A 23,566-nucleotide genomic window follows, 5' to 3' on the forward strand; every position below is an offset into this window, starting at 1 on the left:
TTCACGAAAAACATTAATTAATATACCGGATATTTGATGAACACCCACGTTCATCAGCACATAACAGGCTATCGAGAGAGCGAGTACGATAAGTAGAAAGCACGTGGATTCACAAGTGTAGTTTACACTGTAGCTAAAAAAATTTATTTTGAAGACTGACACAGCTATTCTAAAGCGTCCAATGGCAAATTCAGTACGGCAACACTTTTTAAATGCTACTCGTATACTGTCATTTCATATATATTTTTTTCTTGTTTACGAGTGCCTCTTCGTAGTGAGCAGGCCAGCAAGAATCTCCATCAACTCTCAATATACTGTCTGTTTCATGTATGCCATCGCCAAACAAATTTATTCAATCCCTACAACACTCCGTCTATCCCTACAACAAAAACCCCGTCTGATCCACGACACGCCGCCTCACTTCATCACACAACCCGCCTCTCGAAGCGATAGCCTACATCTTGTCTCTCCCAGCAACACAACACCGCGCTTCTCCCTACAACACAGCACCCCACCTATTCCGAGAAAATACCCCACCTACCTCAACAACACAACACCCCGCCTCTGCCTACAACACAGCACCCTGCCTCTCCCTACAACACAACACGCTGTCTCTCTCAATGACACAAGACCCCGCCTCTCCCAACAACAGAAGACCCCTCTCTCAATAACACAACACCCCTTCCCAACAACACAACACCTCGCCTCTCCCAACATCACAACACCCCGCCTCTCCCAAGAACACAACACCCCGCCACTCCCTACAACACAACATCCTGCCACCCCCTACAACACAACATCCCCCGTCTCCCAACAACACAACACCCCGCCCCTCCCAACAACACAACACCCCGCCCCTCCCAACAACACAACACCCCGCCTCTCCCTACAACACAACACCCCGCCTCTCCCAACAGCGTAGCACGCCGCCTCTCTCAGTAACACAACACCCCGCCTCTCCCTATAACACAACACTCCACCTCTCTCAATAACACAACACCCCGCCTTTCCCTACAACACAACACCCCGCCTCTCCCAACAGCGTAGCACGCCGCCTCTCTCAGTAACACAACACCCCACCTCTCCCTACAACATAACACTCCGCCTCTCTCAATAACACAACACCCCGCCTCTCCCAACAACGTAGCACTCCGCCTCTCCCAGTAACACAACACCCCGCCTCTCCCTACAGCACCACCTCACCCTACAACACAACACCTCGCCTCTCCCTACAGCACCACCTCACCCAACAACACAACACCCCGCCTCTCCTTACAACACAACACGACGCCTCTCTCAATAACACAACACCCCGCCTTTCCCTACAACACAACACTCCTCCTCTCTCAATAACACAACACCCCGCCTCTCAGTACAACACAACATCCCACCTCACCCTACAACACAACACCCCGCCTCTCCTTACAACACAACACTCCGCCTCTCCTTACAACACAACACTCCGCCTCTCCTTACAACACAACACCTCGCCTATCTCCCTGCAGCACAGCATAGCCTATCGTCTGTACCTGTACCACAACACCCAGTTTTCTCCCTAAAAAAAAAAAAAAAAAGAGAGATTCAACAAAACAGCATCCCGTCTCTCCCAACTACACAGCACCTCGTCTCTCTCATTGTAACAGCACTCCGTCTCTCCCTACAACACAGCACCCCATCACTACCAACAAGAGAGCACTCCATCTTTCCTATGCAACACAACATCCAGTCTCTCTCCTTACGACACCCACAACACTTCCAATTCCTCCTTATAACACGCAAGTCTCTCCGTTAAACATACCTTCTTTTTCTACGACACCCACAACTCCCCCTTTCCTTCCCGCAACACCCCGTCTTTCACTATAACTTACCGTCTCACTCTCTACGACACCTACTATACCCCCTTCTTCCATACAACACCCTGTCTCCCTAAAACACCCCATATTCCTTCCTTTAACACACAGCCCTTCCTTAAGCACCAGATACATCCCTATCCCTCGCTGCAACACTCATTCTCTACATACAGCACAGACTACCTCCCCTTCTCGCTCTACAACACCGGATACATCAAAATCCATTCCTACAACACCAACACGGAAAAAAAGATATTCGCAGGTTTTATTCTACTTCAAGGGCGTCCTACGAACTCAAAAGACGAAGGGAAAAAATATACACACACACGCAGGCAAAAACCAATCCGGAGAAATATAGGGAATGTTTGTATCGGGAGCCGAACCACACACAACGCCCAGGCAAACCGTGTGCAAGACTGGCTGGGGGTTTTTAGGACAGTTCGGCACCTGAGACATTTCGCCAAAGTTTACTATTGTTACTATATCCCGATCTACTTCGCTCTTTTTTTTAACAACTACCATTAGCAAATTAGTTTCAGTTTCTCATTAAGAAAAATTTGGGAGATAATGTGCAACCAATACATAGTATACCTGTACTAGCTACTTCTTATTTGAATGGAATGCAAATTCATACTAGTGCCAACGTAAGTCAGTCAGCTGGAAAATATCCAGTCTTAAAACTAGTGATCCTCATCTTATCCCATTAAAATTATTTCAGTCCTTCCAGCATGGGCTTACGGGGCTTACGGTTAAATAATCCAAACTCCATTTACTACGGTATTTCTAGTAAAGGTCCTGGCCAGTGTTTTAAAAAATGGTTATGTTCCCGGCATATCTCCGGAATATGCACATTCCCTCGCTTGGAATCAACGTAAATGATCTCCTCTGAGCCGAATTTCATGAAGGAAGCAAAAGTTCAAAGCTGGGGGCTCGTGCAATTTGCATCATTAAATTCACAAACTCCCCCCAGCCAAAATCAATAGCCGGTTATTTCCCCTTCATAATAAGCCATCCCATTAATTAAGGAAAATGGGAAACCTTGGATAATGGAGTATCATCTTACCAATTATTTTTCCTTAAAAAAAGGACGGAAAAAACACGACGGAGGTTTCGGAGCAGCTCTCTGGTTGCTCGTCTGCTCTCCCTCCCTCCTTCCTCTCCATCTTCCCCCCACCCCTGCCTCTCCCGGCTCCAATATCCGATACTCAGACTCCTTGCAAAACCTGTAAGGATTTTTTCCCATTAACACCGTCACATAACAATACGGCCTTGAATACACGCGCCATGTTTACAAACTATCGCTGGGAAGTGTTGCAGTATTGAATTATCACACACTGAGGCGACTGTGTAAAATACTGTACGAAAAAAGAAAACACCGTCTTCGTCCAAGTTGGTATGTATTCTCTGGGCGGGAAAATACAATTTCAAAGTAGAAATACGGCTGAATAATTTAAGTTAAAACTCGACAATATTTTGCTACAAATACCCACATGAAAATATTATCCAACACTGCTATGACGTGAGATTTGTGAGTAAACGAACTCTTGCTTGCCACGGCGATTCTCCTAAACCAACTTTAATTGGAAAGGAAATATTCAGATCCAGAACAAAAGACAATAGATAGTCTACCGTATACGAACAAGAAGTTACCTATATATATATCATACACCGACAGCACAGCGACCTCAGTAATTTGGCTAAGATCACTCAATCAACCAACGTCTCCAAAAACCTATTAAGAGAAACTAAAAACTATCTGGAGGAAGGCACCGAAAAAAGAAGAGCAAAGAAGAAAACCCTCCCCCTCCCCACCACCACCACTGACGCCGCCCAAGCTACCAATATTCTGGAGGAAAAAATATACAGAAACAAAATACTCTCCTCCCTCAAGGCCCCGCCGAGGCCACTAGTTTCCTCTGGTTGTGTTCCAATTTCCTCCCTACAGCAACACGAGCCACGGTGGGTCTCAGTTATAAAATTTCCTAAGCGAAAGTCATTTGAGACAGTACTCTTTCTTACTTTTATCGTCATTCACACAGCTAATAACTATTTCGCAACCAAACTAAAGTGAATAAAAAAAAAAAAGAAAAAAAACGCGACCATAGCAGCCTCTTCAGTTAATATTTCATTTCTGTGGAGACTTGCTTGTCATAAAAATTGGTTCGGACCCTTTATGAATACGGCGCACGGACTCCCAAGCAGACAGTAATGACGGGCTTGGCGTGTCTTGCTGGGCTCTCTCATCCTGGGTTAAATCCATTGCTTTTCCGGCCAATAAAACCTGAGGATGGATATAATGTTTTGCAAGTTTGGTCATTCGTAAGATTTATTATCAGAGTGGCTTTACGAGGAGCTGCAGAGAGGTAGTGGGGATAGGAGAGTTAATAGGAGAAAGAGGAAACTGCATATTTACTTATTTTAGATATCGGGAATTTGATATGACAAATTTTGAAGTGAACTGAAACCAAATGTGGACTTACACTACTTATTCCAGATACCGGGTATGGTTTGAGATGGAAAAATTGTGAAGTGAAAAGGAAAGAGTGGAGACAAACCACTGAATCCAGATAGGTATAGGGTATATATATATATATATATATATATATATATATATATATATATATATATATATATATATATATATATATATATATATATATATATATATATATATATATATAATGTGGACTTAATAATGCTTGCTCCAAATGCCAAGTATGATTTGATATAAAATAAATATGTGTGTTCGAGGAGGGCGCCCATTATATTTCCACTTAATCTACTCGATGTAGTGCAACGTGCAGGCGACTGTACGATGATAAGTCAAATGGTTCCGTGAAATCCCAAGAAACCATTTACAGCTCTGGGTGGTAACCATTAGGCCAAATGGACGCCTGGTGGTCTAGAAAGATCAGGCGCTCCAACCGGATGGGATAGGGAAGGGCTTCCATCTGAGGGGTGGCTGATGATTATTGTTCAAATAATGCCAATCAGAGACGGACGAACCCGGACACCCTTGTTTTAAATGTCGGGACCGGGTGATCTAGTTCCGGCCCACTACACTTCTGGTGGGACATTAAAAGGTTGAATGACAGTTACAGAATATGACTGGAGGGGAGCAATACTGCTTAACCATATGAACACTGAAGGAAGAAAAACGGACACTTAATATTACCGTACTCATTCCAGATACCAGGTACGATCTAATGTAGAGATTTTACGTGGACAGGAAGAGGGAAGGACTTTACTTCTAAGAAGTTCTTACTCCAAATGACGCATAGCTACCATCTGACACTGAAAAGTAATGAGAGTAAAAGGGGGACTTCGAACTACCGGTACTTATTTCTAGCACTGGGTATGATCTGAAATAGAAAATGTTGAATTGAATATTAAAAAAATGGGGGACTTCATTTTACTTACCCGGAGTACGGCAGAATTTATTTTGAGATGGAAAAATGGTAAAAAGAGTGTGTTTTGGTGGTAGCGCTACCTCACCAATATTGCCTAGACAGATATTTTTCACATTTATTTTTCACCCTTGAGCTCGAAATCGCTGAACATCTCTCTAGTCTAGTGTTTTGGTGGGCAGCTTTTTCAGTCCAGTATAGATAGACACTTTTTACCGGTACACTGTTTTCCATTCTCGAACTCGACAACGTTATACACCTCTTGTTAGTTGTAGGTTCGTAAAGACGGTAGGTTTGTTTGATTCAGCTGTCAATAAAATAAATTTGGGGGAAAAGTAGAACTTTTGTTAGGCAACTTTACCTACCCAATAATCAATAAGGCCTACTGCATAAATTTTCCTTCTTGAACTTCATATATTTGTTCAGTGACTACGGTACCATAGGTATCCACTTTTTTCATCTTTACATTTTGAAGTACAAGATGAAAGTTTAGAAACATTCTCCAGTACAGTAGCTTCTTACTTAAGCCAGCAGTTTCTATTTCTAGTGGTATGCAGGCACCCTAAAGACTGAACTTTATTTAACACGAAAGACAATGAACATTCGGATATTTTTGCCCTACAGAGGAGTAATACGGACAGCAACAGTACTCACTGCGAAGCCAACGATCACCACAATATTTTACACACACACACACACACATATATAGGCTATATATATGGCACTGCACGTCTTCGTTTTTTAAAGACATAAGTTAGGTTTCTTGGTATCAGTCATCAGTATATTACAGTACTTTAGGATACAAGTATTTAAGGAATAAACAAATGAGAGAGGTATGCTGCATTAACTAACTAAATAAATAATACAGAGGCAGTCTTGTTTGTAATCTTCGCTCGTTAAACTCGGCAGTTGAAGGCTGGCTGCAATGTGCCCCACACACAAACCCCAGCATCCAAGGATACGAGCATCACAGGCCATAGTTATAAACTCTCCTAAGCTCAAGCTGTGTTCACGATTATTTGTCTTCACTCATGCAACTACCCACCACTTCATAAATTAGTTAATATTAACCTAACAAAAAAGAATATGATAATCGATAAATGATACCGGTTAAGATCCTCTACATATTACCCTGGGACGCCATCATATTGTAAGACGGGGTACAGCTGGCAAAAAGGTAAGTTCTTGTCACGTTAGGACAATAACACAGAGATTCCAGTTCCCTTGATAATATTAGCCTTTGACGTGTGCCGTTTGGAAAGTACAAAAATGTACTACTTGCAAAAAAGTAGATACAATTAATGTATCGCACGGTATCTATAGTACAGCAGGTCCGCCAAAAAATACCCAGTATATATATATATCTATCTATCTATCTATATATATATATATATATATATATATATATTTATATATATATATATATATCTATATCTATCTATCTATCTATCTATATATATATAAATATATATATATATATATATATATATATATATATATATATATATATATATGTGTGTGTGTGTGTGTGTGTGTGTGTGTGTGTGTGTGTAAAATATATTGCCCGAGGCCTGCCCACGACTGGTCAGGTTCTGCATATGGTATCAGTTGAAAGATGATTACCTATCTTCTTTTGCTGTTTCCTTTCTTCGTACACAGACAGTGAGTTATCTCTAACCTGACGAAAAGCCCTAACCCATTTCAGCTCAGTTGACTGCCAAATGCAGTCATATTAAATGTGGTTTTAACTAGTAACCGAGGAGACTTATTCCTACCTCAAAGCAACTCCTCACTGAATTTCATGCAACACAAATTTGCGTGTGTCCAGCTTCGCCATGTAACGGTAAACCAATTAGTCATTAAGAATTCATAAGCAGTAAAATAAAGAGTACAGTATACCTGAGAAGGTATAAATTCTACTCTGACCTGATAATACCTGTACCCAAACCTTATACAACAACGATCACCTTGGAAAAAAACAGTAAGTGGTCAGGTAACAAGGAACAAGACCTCACGTATTATAATTTAAATAATTATGTAGTAAAATGCGATGAGAACAACTGCGATTTTATGCTGAAGATAGTTTAAACCTTCATCTGCCAATTACCTACTTTCCATTTTATTTCGGCTTAAGTCCAACGAACATGCTATGCTCAAGAGAAACCTTGTGCTCCAACAACGTTCCGGCCACGAAAAGAATTTAGTATTACTGCACCTTCCCAGGTTGCGACGAACGGATTTATTCATCACAGAAAAACAGCTGGAATCAAAGGGTTAAGCCACCAGACGATGACGAACGAAAGCATTATTAAAGGGATAAGGCATCACGTGCAATATAAGCCCCTTAATGTCAGTAAAGTATTCTGTTTTATTCTTGCCATCTCCAGACGATTTTATTAACTTCGGAATGATGTCGAGTAGTGATGTGGCTAAGTCAAGAATATAGCAAATACAAAGCATGACATTGCGTTGGAGGGCTAACTAATACAGGATCCTAAACTAAACTGGAACCATCTTGGTTTTTGTATGCTCGAAAACAGACGATCCAGCCTTTCCCTGGTGACGACAAAAAGTAGCTACCGGTACAGTTCTCTTATCTCTAGGCAGCGCCCGACAGTACTCGACAGTTCTATTCAGCTAGGTGAGATTCATAAGGGCCTGAGTGTCAGCTAATATTAACACCATCAACCATCGCATGATCGAGACAATTCTACTATTCTAGTTCAACTAACACCTAACAGTCAGTGATGCGAACCGGAATGTTAAACAAAATACAGAACCCTCTAAAAAAGTAGCTGGAATTTTTAAGACTCTGAGAACAATGATTTTAGCGGCAACAAAAATACAAACGTGGAAAAAAAAAAAAAGGCGATCAGATCTCCCGTGCAATTTCAGCACCATATAAAGGAGGCTCCGTTACAGCTGTGATTTTTCTGCTTTACCACTTCGCTGCTGTTATTATATTAGGTATTTCACTCAGACTGACTCAAAAGATGTAAATCAACCGAGTGGTTCCTGTCAATCAGTCTTAAAAAACTATCGCGAATATGATAACCCATCTTTCCAACTGGTACACTTAAGAAATTTATGTAGGCCAACACCAGTGGAGTTCGTTTAGTCGAAAGATATCCTAGCAGTCAATGTATGATTAAAGGACTGTTATTATTAAGTGGTAAGACGATTACGCAAACAAGCCCATACCAAAGGTACAATTTCACGGGTGCAAGTTCCATAGGCTTGTGCCGGTACGGAAACCTCTAGCATAAAATTGTGCTTTTTCTCTGTTCGGAGGAAGATGTACCACCTTCTTGACACCTACACTACGATGAATTCTTTTCCTTGTTGCTACTACCAGATGATTTTACCCTGCCAATGAGAGGTTTTTCTAACAAAAGAAGTTAGATATAGCCTTCAGTAACCGCTTCACTCCAAGAATTTTCCCTCATATTAAATATAACTGTCTGACTGCAGCAAGTATTTAATCGAATGACGTCCTTGTAGTGAAGGTGTTCAGTGACAGGAAATCTTACCTCTCGCTGAGGCGAGATCTCTTCAGCAGACTCGAATCGTTTGGCGTTAGCTGCAATAACTTACTTTTTTGGTACAGCGCTGAGTCCGATTTTAGCATGCTGCTGCAGTGGTTTTATAAGCGCCCAGTAAAAGTCGCATGATGTTAAATGAAACAATAATTTAAAAAATAAAAGTTTGTACCGTGTGCAGCAGTCAAAGGATCGGGTTAGGCAGCAACATTAGGCCGCTGACCTTGACGACACCCCGACAACGTTTAAAGCTTCCAGCCAGACAGCGTTACTTTCATTTCATGTAACCAGCTACCAAACGATTTTTTCAGCTTTGGCAAACACCACAATAAAAGGGGTTAACAACCACAATAAAAAGGGTTAACAAAAGGTGTATACAGGGTGGCTAGTAAATGTCGCTCTGCTAGAACCTCCTCTGGACGTATCTTATGTGTTATGCGGATGGCTCAGTCGGCTATTGTGGGTGTGGTTGTGGCAATGGGAGTAGGAAAATAACGAATGATGCAGGGCAGATACTTATGACACACTGAGCCATCCCCAAGGCACACAAGAAATCGCTGGGCGGAGTAAAGTACAGCGTTATACTAAATGATCCACAGTCTAACCTTTTCAGCCGGGGAAAAAAAAAAAAAATAGGCTGAAGAAAAGCCTCAGTAAATTGCAAGGATAAAATAAGAGTAACGTCTCGGGAGTGAAGTGGTTCAGGTGAAGTGACGCCTGGCATCACTTAGGTTAAAGGTAACTCCAGGATCAGTCTTCTCGTCAGCTTCAGAGCCTTCCTGCCATCTCTTTCGCAGCCATTATTTTATACCTTACACCTTAATGCTCCCTTCCATGTTATGTTTATTTAAATACTAACAAGGATCGCGCTATAGCCTATGCAGAAATCTGCTGGTAAGGATGAAGTGCCGTCAGACTTCTTAGCTAACAAAAACGTAATCCCTAGAGGCTTTTTAGTACTCTTCTTTAATAATTATTTTGCATTTAATATCTTACAGCTCTCTTGTGTGTTTATATTTTTTTATACCAACATGGAAATAATAAACAACATACAAAATATTAACGCGCTATATAGTGACAGATTGGTACGACTCGAGCTCCTATGATTCATCAAGCTGATTGACATCGTCTGGCGGGATCTGCAAAAGAATACCCTAGTTGCTCTGACCATTAGAGGGTTAATGGTAAATGTATTAACATAATAATTCTCCTGTGACAATCTCAGCGAGACAAAATCGTCTGACGTTAGCTGGAATAGAATACGTAAGTTGTCCCGATCATGCAGGAAGTAACCGACGAGATACGCCTCTAGAGACACCACACCACCATTATCAGCATCACAGGTGGGAAAAGTGGGTAGATGGACTTGCCATAGCTAAAAAAAAAAAAAGAAGAAAAAAAAGAAAAAAAAAAAAACGTTGCACTGCCGATATCATCTTTTGTAGACTTTTAATTTCCCCGGCATCAGCAGTCGTTGCTATTCTTATCACTGCAAATGCCAATGCTCCCTATCAGTTCTGGAGCACACCATTCCATCTTCCTTTTAAGTTACGTAACGTTCGATTTCATCGTTACTAGGTTACTGTTTTAACGTTACCTAACCTAAGCTGTTTAATATTCCAAACATGCATTAATTACGTCAAGGAATGCAGTATACAGTAATGAAGAATGCTCCTTATATCCAAATTAATAGCTGTAAACATCATGCTACTGGTGGTCAATAGTTATGGCTGCAGAATATATACCTCTATTACTACTCGCTATATGTAGCTTCGTTAATCTACTGTACACTTTACTATCCAAACGTCTACACAAAATTACAATACCCCACAATTAACACAACCTACTGGGAAAGGGAATGTATGAGCTTATTATAAAACGCATCATATAACCGACTGTGGGCTTGGTGTGTGGGTGGGATACGGTGCGTGTGAGGGGCGGGGAGGTCACTGCCTGTCAAGTTTGCCTGTGCTCTGTGAGGTTCGGGTGACTTCTCTCCTTCCACCTAAGTTCACTAATTTATATTCGTCCTCCCTCCAGTGTGCTTGCAACTTCCGCACTCTTTAAAACTATACAAAACGTTTTCTGAAGGAAAGCTTGCGTGTTATGGAATGGATTAACTTTACCCACTTTTGTGTGATACAGTTCAAGTTAGATCTTTTTACCTACCTGATTCAATGGAATTACTGTTATTCCACTGCATTCTTCGGCATCACCAGCAGTCTACTGAAGACTGGCTGATACTGTCCCGCAAACTTGTACAAATCACCAATTTTCCGTCGACGTATAGCTTGCCCGAGCGGAATGCAAACGCCTTCGCTGGATCTAAAGTGTGTAAATATCCACAGATCACTTGTAACACTATATGCGTTGCGCTGGATATCGTACCACTTTTCAAAGAAGCTCACGTTTGACACGGACGAAAGGGGAGTAGTGGCGTTGCACCCTCCCCTGGCAGTGGTCAAACACTCACTGATAACACACATCAGGTCGATCCTTGGGCTCCGTCGACCTACTCCGTTGTCGTACCTACTCCAATATTCCTTATCTTTTCCGAGCCATTCTGATGAACTATGACTTACGTTTGGATTTTACGAGTTCTGACATAGCAAAACACGACTTCACTGAGATATTATATTCAACATTAACACACTGAAGTCTTATAATGACTGGTTTACCCACCGTGTTTGGGGTAGGTATCGCGCGGCTGGCAGCCCGGCTTGGCACTGTGTGACTGGCCGCTTGCGGCAACTAAGCCTGACGAAAAACGTTCATGGATTCACACAGCCTGAGGACTCTGGCCTGTTGCTTGTAAGATTTACTTCCCAGGTTATGTACACGGCCTCCAGCAATAACACGCACATCTCCGACAGATGATAGCACCCACCGGAAATGAATACCGAATACGCTGTTTTTCAGTGCGAGGAGCTCGATATTTTCACATGTTAGGATTCTTAGCACCACCTTTAGGTACCGATGTAACTTGTGCCCACAAATAACAGCAGATCTCCGGTAGCTATAATGCATAACTTAAAAAAATAAAATACGAGTTATGTTTTACTAACAGAACTAGGATTTTAGATCAGATTTCATCTAGAAATTGAGTTATCAAGTGGTCAGGTCGGTAGAGAGTGTGCCTGGCTCGAGTTCTGTCCCACCCAGGGTGGACATTTGGAGGTGCAGTAGTGCTGCATGTCCTTTTATGTGTTTTCACACATTCGCACCCTGCAGAGATGGTCTCGATGACACACACACACAACACACACACACACACACACACACACACACACATATATATATATATATATATATATATATATATATATATATAGATATATATATATATATATATATATATATATATATATATATATATATATATATATATATATATATATATATATATATATATATATATATAAAATGCCATTCACAAACAACCATTACAATACAGTTTCTACATGCATTTCTCATCCTACGCTCCAGAAGGGTTTCATACTTAGGCCCATGTGTGAAGGACTGGGAGGGGCCAGGTCGCTTCTCCAGTGACAGAAAGTGGTGTTCTTCAGTCCTACAGATCAGCTGTCTTTCAGGACACATAAGACGCTGTTTGAACCTACATAAAGCTATCCGTCCTTGTCAGGGGTGTACATCAAGGTTGCTTTAACAGATATTATGGGATACTGCTTCGGTAAGAACTGTTGCTGGATAAGGTACAAAAATCTGTAATACTGGTGAAAATACATTACAGCTTCCATTATTCGCTACTCTTACGGGATAAGGCGCTAACATCAGGAATACTGGTGGGAAAAATTAAAGAAAAAATGTTTTCTATCATCCATTCTTCTGGTTGAAACTATTATACTAGAGAATGTAGGGAAGATATATAATACCGGGTACTCGTAATGATAAGCAGAAAACTGGCCCGACTCCCCCCCCCCCTTTTCTATCACCAACGTATCCTGTATCATCTAGGTAGCCAGCGACGCGCCAGGTGCGACACATTCTGTAGCTTTTAGAATATGTATCTTCACTAGCATATTAACACTATGCTGTATAAACAATAAAGGTGATTAGATGTGTCGATTTTGCTATTTTGCGTTATGGCTGACGCTTTGCTTTTGCACTTATCTGATTATTGTCTTGCACTTTGCTTACTAGTCTGTGTTATGCTTGTTGTCAATAATATATCAGTTTCGTTTTAGATAATTCGTGAGAGCTGTGTTGTTGTTTCATGCTCCAGGAAATAACAGATAACCAGGATTGCATGACTATAATGTGCTAGTCTTGGCATTACTAAACATTATTTAGGTGCACTAGACCTGAGCTTTATTAGACAATACTCAAGTAACATAAGTATGCTTGGGCATCGTAACATGGAGTGAAAAGAACGCATCTTAGATAAGGGCACCTATCATGTTAATATGCCGTTAATATGAGGAAATAAATTTAGGTATATTAAGTTTTATGAAAAGAAGATATTGACAATTTAGGTAACAGTGGCAAACGTGAGATTAAGTGGAAAGATGAAACCCTTACTGGGCGGCTGGCAAAGAAAACAGTTTAGCAACAACAAAGTTCCTTCCAATGACTTCACTCGTTTCTCCGAGTCCGATTGCCTGCGTTCGTATTAGTTTGTCAGCTGAGGAGAATCAGCCCACGTTATGTTGACAACCCCAGGGATGGCTCGACAACAAACCACAGACTTGCAGAGGATGTTCGAACTTATTTAGACTGCGATACAGGCGACAAGGCAAGCGTACGACGGTATAAACATTTACGGGAGTATTGGAAAATCAAACCGGTGATGGCATTTGCAAATAATTCTACTCACATAATATTAGAGAGATGGTGATAATATTGGTTGTATATTAATCAGATGTATTAAACTAAGATATGACAGACGTGCGAGATATTGGAGTTCGTAAAAATTACTTGGATGGTTAGATCTTATTCAGGTGTAAAATAATATTACTCGTTTAATAAATATTGGAGTCTCTAGGTATTATGCAGGTGTTTTGGATGTTACTCAAATGGACTAGATTTGAGTGTTACTCAACTGTGTTGGGCTAGGAAGAGATCCATCGCAGCATCTTCTTTCACCTAGAACACGGGCAAGCAGTACCAAAGATAACTGTGGTGGCCGTGGCGGTGACGGTGGCCGAGTAGGTAGAGAGGTGGTCTGCTGTTAAACTTCTCTCAAAGTCGTGGACATAAAAAGCTGTTTTGTACTGAGGTGTGTATTATACTGTGCTGGACTGGTAGGCTGTCAGTTGTTCTAGTGGTCATTGTACTACCTGTACTTTGTTGTGATGCCTGATATGCCGTGTTCTGCCTTGCTATGCTGTGACGTTTGTGGTGCTGTGCTTCGATGTGATATGTGTAAAGTGTTGTTATTTGCAGTGCTGTGACGACTGTGATGTTGTACTTAACAGAGTTGTGTCGTTTGTAGTGTTGTGTTTTCATGTGCTGTAATGAGTGTGGGACTGCACTGCGTTGTGCTGTGTTGTCTTGATTCTGGTGCTGTTGTGTTGTGTCGATTGTGGTACTGTGTTTGCAATTCTGTGCCACTTGTGATGTTATGCTCTGCTCTGCTGTGATGCTTGTAGTGTTTTTCTTTGCAGTGCTGTGGCGATCTTAGTGTTATATTTTGCTGTGCGAGCTCGATTTTTGTGTTGTGTTTTGCAGTGCTGTGATGACCGTGATGTTATATTTTGCAGTGTGTGATGATTGTAGTTTTGTGTTTCGTTGTGCTGTAAAGACTGTGGTGTTGTGCCTTGCTCTGCTCTGACTGTTTTGCAGTTCAGTAACGACTATTGTGCTGTGTTTAACGTTTGTGTTATTGTGTGTCGCCTCTACTGCACCATGGATTCTACCGCCCTGTACTGTCATCTGTTTGCAATATGCTGTGACGCATGTTGTGTTGTTCTGTGCCATTTGCCTTGCCTTTTTTATAATGTAAGGAAGAAGGAACCGAAGGCCTGAAGCCCGTAAGATTGTTCCCTTCAAAGAAAAAAAAAGAAAACAATATAACAGAGAGCCAAATTCAAGATCTGTTCATTTTGAGATGTCTGGAAACGCTGCGTTTGAAAGGCTGGAGGTCAGAAGCAATAGGAAATACTGACAGAGGAAGACAGTTCCAGAGTGACCTGCTGCATACATGAAGGACTGGGAGTAACAGTTAATTCTTGCATTAGAGAGTTGGACAGAAAAGGGACGAGAGTTTGTTGCTAGACGGATGCTACACGCCAGCCATAATGGTGGAGGGATGCATGCAGACAGTTCAAAGGAGCAGTGACCATCAAAACGGTGATAGAAAAGAGGTAATGATGCGGCAGTGCGGTGAAGAACAGAGGCTGAAGGGAGTCATTATGTAGAGTTCGAGACAAAAAGCCTTTGAATCCATCTTGTTGAGAAGAGCCGTATGTGAGGAGCCTCCCTACACATAAGAGTTATTTTACATCATAGGGTGAATAAAACCCATGTATAAAGTCAACAACTGTGCAGGGGTAAAGAAAGCACTGAGTCGGCTAAGCGCACCTAATCTCTTGGAAGCAGATTTTGCAGGAGTGGTAATATGATCTTTCAAAGATAAATCCTGAGAGAATGTAACCCCATATAAGTTTGAAGATAATACAGGACTGAGTTGGATATTGTTAAAAATTAAAGGATTTTCCTGAGCAATATTTTGACGAGTTGAAAGATGTAAGAACTGAAATTCTGAAGTATTAAAAACAAGATTAGGTTTACCCCAACCAGCGATATAAGCCAAGTCAGACATTAGGTGTGCCATAGCCTCATCCCTTGTTTGTTGAAGTAACTGCTGAGATGGACGCTGTGGGAAGTGAATGGAAAGATGAAGGATGGAGTCATCAACGTATGAGTGGATACGGTTAGAAGTACAGCTCAGCAGGTCATTAATGAATAGAAGGAAGAGAGTTGGTGATAAGACAGAACCCCAAAGTACACGACTATCGATAGCTAAAGGAGAAGAACAGTGGCCGTCTACAACAGTGGCTATAGAACGACTAGAATGGAAGCTAGAGATTAATGCACAGATAGAATAGAAACCAGGGCAGTTTGGAAATTTTAGAATTATGTCAGACTCGACTGAAAGCCTTTGAGATGTCAAGTGCAATGGCAAAGCTTTCGCCAGAATCTTGAAACGAGGATGACCAGAAGTCTGGAAGGTAGATGAGAAGGTCGCCAGTGTAGTATCCCTGGCGGAACTCATTCTGGCGATCAGAAAGAAGGTTGTGATAGGAAAGGCGTGTTATTTATTTATTTATTTATTTTTTAAAGAATAGACTCGAAAACTTTTGAAACACAGGATGTTAAATCAGTTGGGCGATAGTTAGAGGGCTGGAAATGGTCACCCTTCTTTGGGACAGGTTGAATGGGAGCAAACTTTCAGCAAGAAGGAAAGGTACAAGCTGACAAAGGCGAATAAGTTTGCCTAGGCAGGGTGGAGGCAAAGAAGCACAGTTCTTAGGTTCTTAATGTGCTGTAGTGTCTTCTGTGATGTGGTGTAGAGTGGTATGGTATTTGGAGGTACTGCGCTATGGTTTGTTGCCCGGTGGTGTGCTGTAATGTGGTATTTACTGTGCTATTGTTTAGTGTAGTGTGGTATTTGGGGGTTATGTGCTATAGCAGAGTGTACGGTGCTCTGGTGTACTGTGGTGTGCTGTGCTGTGCAGTGGCACCTGCCGTGCTGTAGTTTGGCGTAGTGCAGTGTATGAACATGGTGTGGTGGTGTGGTGTGGCTTGCTATAGCGTTCTCTGCTGTTGTACTGTGTTGTGTTGTGGCGCTTGTTATGGTGTGCTGTGGAGTGTGGGGGTGATGTGCTAAGCTGTGGTGTGATGTAGTGTGGTGTGCTGTAATGTGCTATATTGTGCTGTGGAGCCTGGTTTGGTGTGGTGTGGTGTATGGAGGTGGTAACGCGTGGTTGTGGTGGTGGTCCCAGCCACAAGGGATGAGCCGGCTGATACTCTGGCACGGAACTAATATGTTTATGAGGCAGCTGCCAGAGCGACCGTTTGTGCCTCCCTCTGCCTCAAAGCGTCCAAGTATATGTGCATATGTACGTGTGTGTGTGTGTGTGTGTGTGTGTGTGTGTGTGTGTGTGTGTGTGTGTGTGACGGAGAGGGAAGGGATGCGAATATGTCTTGTGTTTAGTTTCATGCCAGAACTCTTTGCATACATATGAGCTTGCTTGTACATTGCTGATGAAATGTGAGCTGATATTTTTGCATATGTCAAATGAAGTTTCTCCATGCGCGTGTGTATATATATATATATATATATATATATATATATATATATATATATATATATATATATATATATATATATACACACACACACGTGTGTGTGTGTGTGTGTGTGTGTGTGTGTGTGTGTGTGTGTGTGTATACTGGTATATTTACGTATTTATGTATTTAATATGTGTTCGTATGTTTAGGCCACGTATATCTAGGCGTGCATTTGAGTGTGTGTGTGTTATGCCTGCATGCACTGTAGGGGGAAATATAGATATCTGTGTTGCAGCAAGACATATTGAAACTCCCAGGTGAGAATAAAACAGCGAGACGGACACATCCCTGAGGGCCATACATCCTCGTCCTCACTGTGGGGTGGAAATATATGGGGCGCAAATAAATCTCAGTACAGATACCTCGCTCATAAGTAAAGTGAAAGATATTTTAAAGAAAAAAAAATATCGGAAAATGTACAGTATGCGAGAAAGAAGAGCGTGAGAATAACTTTGATATACTTACTCTTTTGGTCAAAGGACTGTAAGACATTTCATCATTGTGATGAGCTATGCATTCTGTACCTTACTGTTTTGTAGTATGTTATTTCTGTTCTAGTAATTCCGACATGTACTGCACGAATACCATACAAAAGAATATCAGCGCTCTGTATGTGACTGGTAAAGAAAAGATGCCAGGGAGACTCCTTACCCGACGAGAGTACGATCCTTAGTCACGGCTCATAAAGCTATTGGTATTGCACGGGAGGTAATTCATGCCTTTGTGGATCATCAGTGATAGAGATTTATTGTAATTTTATACCGTAACAGACAACACCTCTTCAGTCTGATGACACACTGTGAATTTTATTATTGATATACTCAAGCTATTACATTTAAACCACAATGGAATGTTCGAACTGGTGGGGCTAGATGTAGCCTTCATTAACCCTCTTTACAGCTACTGCAGGATATTCTCTTATCCTAAATATAGTCATTTTAATATAGCAGAAAAAAAACACAAGTCAAAGGGAAGGGAGTTCAACATTAAACAACACGTCTGGCTGTTGATTAACAATAATTCTAAGACGAAGAGAGCTGTAGGGGATGTATAAACACAGTGACACGGCGATTATGGGTGTGGTGTGTAAGCTGTGACCACAACTCTCCGTGCCTTTGTTATACAGCAGCTGAGAAGAGCAGGGCAACTCGGCGGTCAAGCCAGGATGCCCTAGTTGAGAGACCTTGGGTGCTCTCCGAATATCGCCAGTTTCCATGCCAACAGATCCCAAGCCTGTGTAGTGCGGTATGCCTCTCTAGTGTACAGATATGGTCCTGTAACTGGCTGGCTGGCCATGAAGAGAGCGTGTGAGAAAAAGATTGCATTATTTTATAGCCCGTGTTCGACTTCTGATTCTGGGGGGATACCTTATGAGCTTTGAATAATTATATATTTTAGTGACGCTGGACATTATAATTTGCACGCACTTTCATTCTATCATCCAGGTAGCGTGATTATATATTATACGTCATCTAGCTAACGTCTTAACTACTAGTACACATTTACTTACCGAATTAACCCTTTCATGATGCAGAGAACTTAGTAATTTAATTCTGGACAGTGCTGGATACCTGTGTTCAGCCTTTTGCTCTCCAAGTTATATCAAATGCCAATAACTGAATATAAAAACCTGTCAATAGTACTGTTTTGCGTTCGATGCTGTTTTCAAGTTACCGACGATTATATGAGCATCATACATTTGTGCAAAGATGTTTCAACTGAGACTTTTCTCATACTTTTGTACGCGTATACGAATGTACCGATCATCATCATCATCATCATCATCATTTGTCACGTGTAAGTAGAGGATGGAGGGATGCACAGCATGGTTCTTTTATACCCTTCAGGAAAATAAATCTTAGGAGAGGAAGTTCCACTTCTAGTCCCTTTCCTTCTGTGCTGTAGGAGCTAAATGACTGTTGGCAACTAATGTGGAGGGCGGTGAGGTCACTACATCCCTCTGCCAACGCAAGGATAGGTGTCTACCACGACAGGAAGGGAGTACGTGGTATTATGCTTCTGCTTCCCCTGTAATTGAATAAAACTCCACACCTCTGTATCACTTATAAACCACTGACTGTTTCACATCACCCGTTAATCTTATTCGTAGCCTATATTAGTGTACTTTGCCTTACGTATTTGGCTGTTAATAGTCTGTTTCTGCATTTCAGTCTATAGCCGTTCTTTGTAGATCAATAAATCTATTGAACTAGAACACACACACACACACACACACACACACACACACACACACACACATATATATATATATATATATATATAACATAGACTTGCATAAAAAAGAAAAAAGAGGGAAGCAATATAAAAATGGGGTAAAGTATAATAGTACCATGTTTAATCCTTGCAAAAAATGGTACTATTATGCTTTACCCCATTTTTATATTGCTTCCCTCTTTTTTCTTTTTTTATGCAAGTCTATGTTTTGTACACAGGTTTTTATTTCTCCTGACATTGATCGATGATTATATATATATATATATATATATATATATATATATATATATATATATATATATATATATATATATATATATATATATTGTTACATAGCCTATGATTTCATCATCCTTTGTGTAATTTTAACGTACAGTATGCTGCATGTTTGATCACGAGCGTGTTCTGCCTCAGTCCCCCCTTCTACCGTTATAGTAGAGTAAGTCGTCCTTTCTGTTGTTCAGAGCAGGATTGTCAACTCTTTGTCCCCTATGGCTTCATTTGTGCGTCCTTCTTACAAGTTGTATCAAGCTCTGCTGGCCCCTATATAATGAGCTCAGTCTCTGCATTATTGCCACTTAGATCTACTCCTCATTTTGTTCACATCTCTGTCCTCCCTTTTACAGTTATTATTATGAGTGCTCAGGAAGTCTCCAACCATCTAGCAGCTGTGTGTAATTTGAGTATAACTGTTGTTGTATTTTTTTCTTGTACTGTGTAGCATAAGGTTGATTCTTAGGCCTAGTAAAATTTTTGTAGTTCATGTAGGGTTCTTATTGTTAGCCATTGTTCATAGTAGTTTTTTTTTTTTTTCCGGCCTAATTCATAGTAGTTTGTATCTGTAATAATTTATCGTGCATTAACTGAGCATTACCCAGTGTATTTTCATTTTATTAGGGCTGACTTAGGTAAATTTACTCTTGCTAATTTCGTGTTAATAGAGGCTATTACAGTTAACAATATATTTAACCTGTTTTTTGCCATTTCATTATCTTTATGAGTCCTGAATGTTTTGTTGTTAGTTTGTGCATTAAACTTTAACTTGTAATTTTATCTAAGTCTTTTGTTTTGAACCTGGAACTTTACGGGACAGTGGCGATTTTTAGTATTCTCACTTAAAGTGTACATTATCTTTCTCTGTTCCGTAACATAAATTTGGCGACCTCTTATCAGGATATTCAGGATATTATCATAAGGATATTGCTTGATATTTTGTGACTGTGATTTATTCATGATGTCTACTATTACTACACTTGATGAAGACAAAGATTTTTTGTCAAATGTGCAAACAGTGTGTGATGTAGAAAACAGAACAAAGAATGAACTTAAGCTTGTTGCTCAACAATTGGGAATTGCAGTTCACTCTCATCATTCTAAAGATCAAATTGTTGGCATGATTAATAAAAGCTTGTTTAATGTAACTCCTCCAAATGAGCAAACGCAGATTGAATTAGCTAAGTTACAGCTAGCTCTGCAGGAGGCTCGTGCTAAAGAAGCTCGTATTCAGGAGGCTGAATTTCAGGCAAATGCTAAGGAGGCGGAGTCTCAGGCTCGTATTCAGGAGGCACAGATACAGGCACAAATTGAACTTGCCAGGATTCAGGCAGACCATGAGTATCGCATGAAACAAGGTGGAACTGGATCATCTAGCTCTGATGATTTTGATGTGGCTAAAAATGTTAAACTTGTCCCTCCTTTTAATGAATCTGATTTAACTAGGTATTTTCAGTTGTTTGAGAGGGTAGCTACAGGTTTTAATTGGCCCAAGGAGTATTGGCCAGTACTCCTTCAAACTGTTCTCACCGGTAAAGCTCAAGTAACTTATGCATCTTTGCCTCAGGATCAATCTGATAATTATGATGTAGTTAAGAGCTTGATTCTTAAGGCCTATGAGCTTGTTCCTGAAGCCTATAGAGTAAAATTTAGGACAACTTATAAGCAAGATAAGCAATCCCATGTTGAGTATGCAAAAATCAAACAAGATCTGTTAGAGCAGTGGTTAAATTCTAAGAATGTGGATTCTGATTTTGACAAATTTAAGCAGATGATTTTGCTGGAGGACTTCAAAAGGTGTATTTATAAAGATGTAAGCCTATATCTTGATGAGAGAAGAATAGATAATTTGTCTGATGCTGCAGTTTTAGCTGATGAATATGTTCTCACTCACAAGAGATATTCTAGAGGAAAAGGGAAAGCTGAGAGTAAGTACGTTGCCTCTACTCAGAGTACAGGTAACAGGAAAGAGAATAAAGATGATGTTTCTCAGGAAGTAAATACCAGCTTCACCTCTAGATTTCAGAAAAGTAAATGTACTTATTGTAGTAAGCTTGGTCATACTACGGAGAAATGTTTCAGGAGATAGCGTGATGTGAACAAAAAGGAGTCTTTAAATATTCAGTCAATTGGTCTAGTGTCCACCCTTGAGAGTTCCCATAATTCTTTAACTGAGTTAACTGAACCTGCTTTGAGGGGTAACTTAAATTCTCATGATGAAGCTCCTCTTTTGAGCAGTAACGTGGGTGACACTCTCAAGAGTTCATGTGCTAATTTCCTGTCTGATGGTTTTGTCAGTCCTCTGGACAGTAATGACAGGAAATCAGTTAAAATATATCGTGATACAGGTGCTTGCCAATCCCTTATGCTGACCAGTGTTCTAGGCTCTAATGTTAATTCCTCTGATGAAACTGTAATCTTACAAGGTGTAGGGAATAATTACTTCTCTGTCCCTCTGTGCAGAGTGAATTTAGAGTCTGGTTTTGCTAATGGTTCCTTTATGGTTGGGTTGGTTGAGACACTCCCAATGTCAGGTGTAACTTTCTTACTTGGAAATGATATTGGTGGAAGTCAAGTGTGTCCAGCTCCTCAGTTGTTTAGTGAGCCAGTGGCTGTGACCCAGGATTGTAATGTCCCTGATGTGTTCCCTGCATGTGCTGTCACTAGGGCTAAGTCTAAAGTTACTGGTGATTTAGAGGATAATGATGATGATGATGTTATCCTAGCTGACACTTTTCTTGCTAATTTGGACCACTCACCAGATGAGGCAGTACCCCGTAGTGTTGATAATTTGTCTCGTCAAGAGTTGGTTGAGTTGCAGGTTGCTGACCCTGAGTTGAAAGGTCTCTCTAACTCTGCTTGCAGTGAGGAAGAGTCAGCCGGTGCTTCTACTTGTTATTATATAAAGTCAGGAGTACTTATGAGGAAGTGGAGACCCCCAACAGCATCAGCCGACTGTGAATGGGAGGTTGTACATCAAGTTGTCATCCCTCGTGTTTGTAGGCAGGATATCATTAGAGTGGCTCATGATTCCAGTTTGGCAGGACACCTTGGAGTGAGGAAGACTGTGGCACGCATTTTGAAACACTTCTACTGGCCAGGTATCTTCAGGGATGTTTCCTGGTATTGTAAGTCTTGTCACACCTGTCAAGTTGTGGGGAAGTGTAATCAGACCGAAAAGGTTGCACCTCTAGTTCCCATTCCTCCTTTTGAGGCGCCTTTCACCCGTGTGTTGGTGGATATTATGGGCCCTCTTCCGAAGACTTCTTCAGGATTTTCTTATGTGTTGACCCTGATTGATATGGCTACTCGTTATCCTGAAGCCATTCCACTTAGAAATATCTCAGGAAAGAACGTGGTTAAGGAAATGCTAGGGTTCTTCACAAAGTTTGGTCTGCCCAAGGAGGTACAGTCAGACCGGGGAAGTAATTTCATGTCAAATGTTTTCAAGCAGTCTCTGAAAGAGTTGGGCATCACCCAGATCACGTCTTCAGCTTACCATCCCCAGACCCAAGGAGCGTTGGAGAGATATCATCAAACTCTCAAATCGATGCTCAAGAAATACTGTTTGGAACATCAGAAAGACTGGGATAAAGGTCTTCCATTTGTTGTATTTGCCACAAGAGAATCTCCAAATGAATCACTGGGCTTCTCACCTTTTGAACTACTGTTTGGCCACGAAGTAAGAGGACCCCTTAAGTTACTCAAGGAATGCTGGCTGTCGGAGGAAGATGACGTCAACCTGCTGGAGTATGTGATGAAGTTCAAAGAACGGCTGTCCACTGCTTTACAGCTGGCGAGAGAGAATTTAGGAGCTGCTCAGGAGAAGATGAAGACTTGGTATGATAAGAAGTCCAGGTTACGCCACTTTCAGCCAGGAGATCAGGTTTTGATTCTGCTACCAGTTCATGGGCAGCCTCTTCAAGCCAAGTTTAGTGGTCCTTATTTC

Source organism: Coenobita brevimanus, chromosome 26 (genome assembly GCF_032717465.1).
Source record: "Coenobita brevimanus isolate Jiangsu-jjx chromosome 26, ASM3271746v2, whole genome shotgun sequence".
Lineage (NCBI taxonomy): Eukaryota > Metazoa > Arthropoda > Malacostraca > Decapoda > Coenobitidae > Coenobita > Coenobita brevimanus.